The sequence below is a fragment of the Colias eurytheme genome, chromosome 32 (genome assembly GCF_061535395.1).
Source record: "Colias eurytheme isolate Ceu_HAF_F1 chromosome 32, ilColEury1 Martin Lab GWU primary, whole genome shotgun sequence".
NCBI classification, from domain to species: Eukaryota; Metazoa; Arthropoda; class Insecta; order Lepidoptera; family Pieridae; genus Colias; species Colias eurytheme.
The window spans coordinates 47,328-52,877 of record NC_143011.1 but is presented as its reverse complement, the minus strand read 5'-3'; positions in this window follow the sequence as shown (position 1 = coordinate 52,877).

Sequence of the window (5,550 nt, the reverse complement as noted above, 5' to 3'; positions counted from 1 at the left end):
ACCTAAATTGTTACTTACATCAAAAGTTTTAATGAAACTTGAAAACACTTGAATGTGATTTGTGAATAATTATAGTTAGGTATAAATTTTTATACTAGCTCTCCGCGCGCCAGCGTAGTTGAAGAATCCGCATAGTTGCGAATAATAATATAGGTAACGAACCGAGATGAGTAATTTCTATTGATGTTATTAAAACAAATGGTAAAAAATCGAGGTTAAACAACCATATTTTTATACAGATTCTCTACGGACGGTTCTCACACAACACTAAGATTTAAAGTTTAAGTATGAAACTTCAATATAAGACCTTGCCAAGATTGCTAATCTACGGTTTTTATTATTTTTGTTGTTGAAGCGACATCGACATCATGATCTCTGAAATTTTCAAATGTAGGTATCAAGGTTCATGAGACACAGCCTGGTGGCAGATGGACAAACAGTCAGCCAGTCAGCAATAGGGTCCCCTTTTTACCCTTGGGGTACAGATTCTTAAGAATAGAACATTTTTATTTTTAATTATAAATTTTTAAATCATTAATATTCAAGATCTGTAGAATAAGTGTGAAACCTATACTATCACATTAAACATGTATAGTAATAAGTATTTATCTATTAATAATTATTCATACAGATTTTTTATTTCATTTAGCTTTCACCAATGTTGTAATAAAAATTAAGTGTGAATAAAATGTACCTACCCACCCTCTTCAAATATTTATATGATTTCAAATCAAATTGGAATAATAAAAATTCATAATCAACAAGCATTCAATGAGAATTTTATAAATCAATACAGTTTACTTTAACATACATGCTATATGCAAATTTAACATTAAAATAAAGGTATTTTAAAAAATTATATGAAAGCAATTTAAATTATTTTTTTCTACTTTATGAATATTACTAAGAGACACTAGAGATTAATAAGAAAATGAAACACATTAAAAAGTTTTCGTTATAATATATTTACACTGAAAACATAATATCAAAACCATATGATAACTATTTATTTTATTTAATTTAATTATAAACATGACTTGGTGTAGGTATAGGTATTAGGTACTATGTTTAAATTAATATTTTAATGATACAGTAACTTTTATTTCATATTTTCGTCAAGACTTCTGCAGGGATCCCGAGTTACATTGTTCTTGAAAGATATTTTTTGGATAGATATATTAAATTTATGATGTTTGGTGAATTAAAATTGATAAAGACTAAAGAGTATGGCCAAATTAATATACTCGGTTCCTTTTTTCTTATAGCAAACAATGTTGTTTAAAATGTAGACGGCTTTCACTTATTAGGTATATTTTGTATAATATTATAGTAAGAAGTATAAAATGTACAGTAGCAATAGCTATCAAGTTTTCAGAGATATCATGGTTATTCAAATTGAAGTTTATACACTTTATTACTATTTTTCATCTATAATACAATGGGTCAATATAATAATAATGAGTTATTCAATATTAATAATACATAACTTTCTGGAATCTTAGACAGACACCTCAAATAAATGAAATTCGGGATCACGTTTCAAAAATTTAACCAATATTTGAATAAGTAATTTATAAGCAGTTTCGACTGACTGTAGAATCGCTGTTAGCAGATGTAACAAATGGACAGGAAACTCGAATGCATTTTCAAATGACTGAAGATTTCTGCCCTGGGATGAGCCGCGAGCTGCTTGCAGCTCGCGCACCACGCACCCTCGAAGGTGGACAGCCTCCCGGAATAGAAAATATTTGAATAGGAAATTTATAAGCACTTCCTATTGACTGTGGAATCGCTGTTAGCAGATAATAACAAATTGACGGGGAATTTTAATGCATTTTCAAATGACTGAAGATTTCTGCCCTGGGATGCTTCCGCACCACGCTCCCTCGAAGGTGGACAGCCCCCCAGAGTAGAAAATATTTGAATGGGGAATTTATAAGCACTTCCGATTGACTGTGGAATCGCAGTTAGCAGAAAATTACAAATGGACTTGGAATTCTAACACATTTTCAAATGACTGCCCTATTGCTTCAACCCAGGGGCAAAAGGGGCTCGCGGGCTGCTTGCAGCCCGCGCACAACGCACCAGCTAGTTATAATATATAAAGCTACACTACCACTCACTCACTGACTGACATCGGTTTTCTCGGAAACTACGCGGAAAGTGGGGGGGATAATTATGTGATCGTGTAGAGGTGCGCCGAGTGAGCAGAGGAAAAATATAGCGATCTCGATCATCTTCGAAAACCGAGTGGACCCCTGGAGGTGCGCAAAAACGGTGGTACCTGGAGGGGGGGTGTCTGAACAAAAAATGCTCAGAACTGGTGGCGATTACCAGGGGGGGTGGAAAAATGGGGATTTTCGCGAAAACAAGATGGCCGCCGTACTTTGCCAAAATCGCCGTTTATGAATCCTTACGTCTCAAATTTGGCACACGTGCTCTGTTCGAGCCGGCGAATCGATCGGTGCCCCGTTCGAGTGGCTCCGGGCCCCGGTTTCCAACTTTCATACAACGCAAAATCCAACGGCCCGCGGAAACGGTGCGAGTTGGGTGGGGGGTGCCGGAACTAAAAATGATCACCACCCAAGGACGCTACCAGGGAGCCATAGTGGGACGCTCGATTTTGGAATTTTTCCATTTTTGGCGCAAACATAAAAACGTAAATTTAGCCAAGGTGGCACGACGGAGAAACACACCAATGATGCATTCATACTCGCCCAGCTCCCAGGATATCAGGAAAAATCCGAAATTTTGAACTTTTTCACAGCCCGTGGAGACGGTCAACGGCCCGCGCAAACGGTAGCAGCTACATCTGGGGTGCTCAAACTAAATGTGTAGTAGACCTCGAGCAATTACCACAGATAGTGAAAAAAATTCAAAATGGCGGAAAAAATGGCCGCCGCCATACAAATGCTAAAACGGCCATCGCTGGTCCGATCGCGCTGAAACTTGGCACAGGGGCTTTAATCGAGCCGCACATTAAGTTGGCATACTCATAATCGAGTTTCCATCGCTGGTTTCCGAGTTTCATACAACGCGAAATTCGACGGCTCTCCGAAACGGCGCCAGATAGGTGGGGAGTGTAGAACTAAAAAATGATCACAAACATGGGGCGCTACCAGGGCAATCGAGAAATTAAAAATTGGACGCCATTTTTTTTTTCAAAAATGGCCAATTTTTCAAAGCAAGATGGTGGCGCCGGTTACTTTACGATCGGTCTGAAAATTGACTTCTGTGCTCCAATCGGCCAAATATACAAATCTGCATACTCAGAATTTCTCTCCGACCCCCGGTTTCCATTTTCCATACATCACGAAATTCAATGGTTCTCTGAACCGGTGGCAGGTAGGTCAGGGTCGCCGAAGTAAAAAATGCTTCAAAACTTGGTCCGCTTCCAGGCACATAAAAATTTTTGGTAAAAAGCGAAATTTTTTTTTCGAAAATTTTGTACGGAAATTTCCATAGTAGGAAGGGAAATTGAATAGCAACGGCAAAGGACGGCGCCGCGGGCTGCTTGCTGCCCGCACACGGCGCAACCGCGAAGGTCGACAGCCTCCCGGAGTATAAAATATTTATTAACTTTTGAACTACCGCACGAGCCAAGCGAGCGAAGCGAGCGAATCACGGCAGCGGCTGGCGTAAATATTCAAATAGGTAGCGAGGAGCGAAGCGACGAGCGAGTTAGGTTAACTTTTGAACTACCGCACTAGCCAAGCGAGCGAAGCGAGCAAGTCACGTCAGCAGCCGGCGTAAATATTCAAAGAAGTAGCGAGGAGCGAAGCGACGAGCGAGTTAGGTTAACTTTTGAACTACAGCACTAGCCAAGCGAGCGAAGCGAGCAAGTCACGTCAGCGGCCGGCGTAAATATTCAAAGAAGTAGCGAGGAGCGAAGCGACGAGCGAGTTAGGTTAACTTTTGAACTACCGCACTAGCCAAGCGAGCGAAGCGAGCAAGTCACGTCAGCGGCCGGCGTAAATATTTAAAGAAGTAGCGAGGAGCGAAGCGACGAGCGAGTTAGGTTACTTTTGAACTACCACACTAGCCAAGCGAGCGAAGCGAGCAAGTCACGTCAGCGACCGGCGTAAATATTCAAATAGGTAGCGAGGAGCGAAGCGACGAGCGTTTTAAGTAAACTCTTTAACAGTTTATTATGAAAAGTCACTGCCCGCTATCGATTAGACACCTCAAAATGATGAAATTCGGGGATCACGTTTCAAGAATTTAACCAATATTTGAATAAGTAATTTATAAACAGTTTCGACTGACTGTAGAATCGCTGTTAGCAGATGTAACAAATGGACAGGAAATTCAAATGCATTTTCAAATGACTGAAGATTTCTGCCCTGGGATGAGCCGCGAGCTGCTTGCAGCTCACGCACCACGCACCCTCGAAGGTAGACAGCCCCCCGGAATAGAAAATATTTGAATGGGAAATTTATAAACACTTCCGATTGACTGTGGAATCGCTGTTAGCAGATATTAACAAATTGACGGGGAATTTTTATGCATTTTCAACTGACTGAAGATTTCTGCCCTGGGATGCTTCGCGGGCTGCTTGCAGCCCGCGCACCACGCACCCTCGAAGGTGGGCAGCCTCCCGAAGTGGAAAATACTTGAATGGAGAATTTATAAGCATTACCGACTGACTGTAGAATCGCTGTTAGCAGATGTAACAAATGGACAGGAAATTCGAATGCATTTTCAAATGACTGCCCTATTGCTTCAACCCAGAGGCAAAAGAGGCTCGCGGGCTGCTTGCAGCCCGCGCACCACGCACCCTCGAAGGTCGACAGCATTTCAAAATAGAAAATATTTGAATTGGGAATTTATAAGCACTTCCGATTGACTGTGGAATCGCTGTTGGCAAATAACAAATTGACGGGGGATTTTGATGCATTTTCAAATGACTGCCCTATTGCTTCAACCCAGGGGCAAAAGGGGCTCGCGGGCTGCTTGCAGCCCGCGCACAACGCACCAGCTAGTCATATATATATAAAGCTACACTACCACTCACTCACTGACTGACTGACATCGGGTTTCTCGGAAACTACGCGGAAAGTGGGGGGGATAATTATGTGATTGTGTAGAGGTGCGCCGAGTGAGCAGAGGAAAAATATAGCGATCTCGATCATCTTCGAAAACCAAGTGGACCCCTGGAGGTGCGCAAAAACGGTGATACCTGGAGGGGGGGTGTCTGAACAAAAAATGCTCGGAACTGGTGGCGATTACCAGGGGTGGTGGAAAAATGGCGATTTTCGCGAAAACAAGATGGCCGCCGTACTTTGCCAAAATCGCCGTTTATGAATCCTTACGTCTCAAATTTGGCACACGTGCTCTGTTCGAGCCGGCGAATCGATCGGTGCCCCGTTCGAGTGGCTCCGGGCCCCAGTTTCCGACTTCCATACAACGTAAAATCCAACGGCCCGCGGAAACGGTGCGAGTTGGGTGGGGGGTGTCGGAACTAAAAATGATCACCACCCTGGGACGCTACCAGGGAGTCATAGTGGGTCGCTCGATTTTGAAATTTTTCCATTTTTGGCGCAAACATAA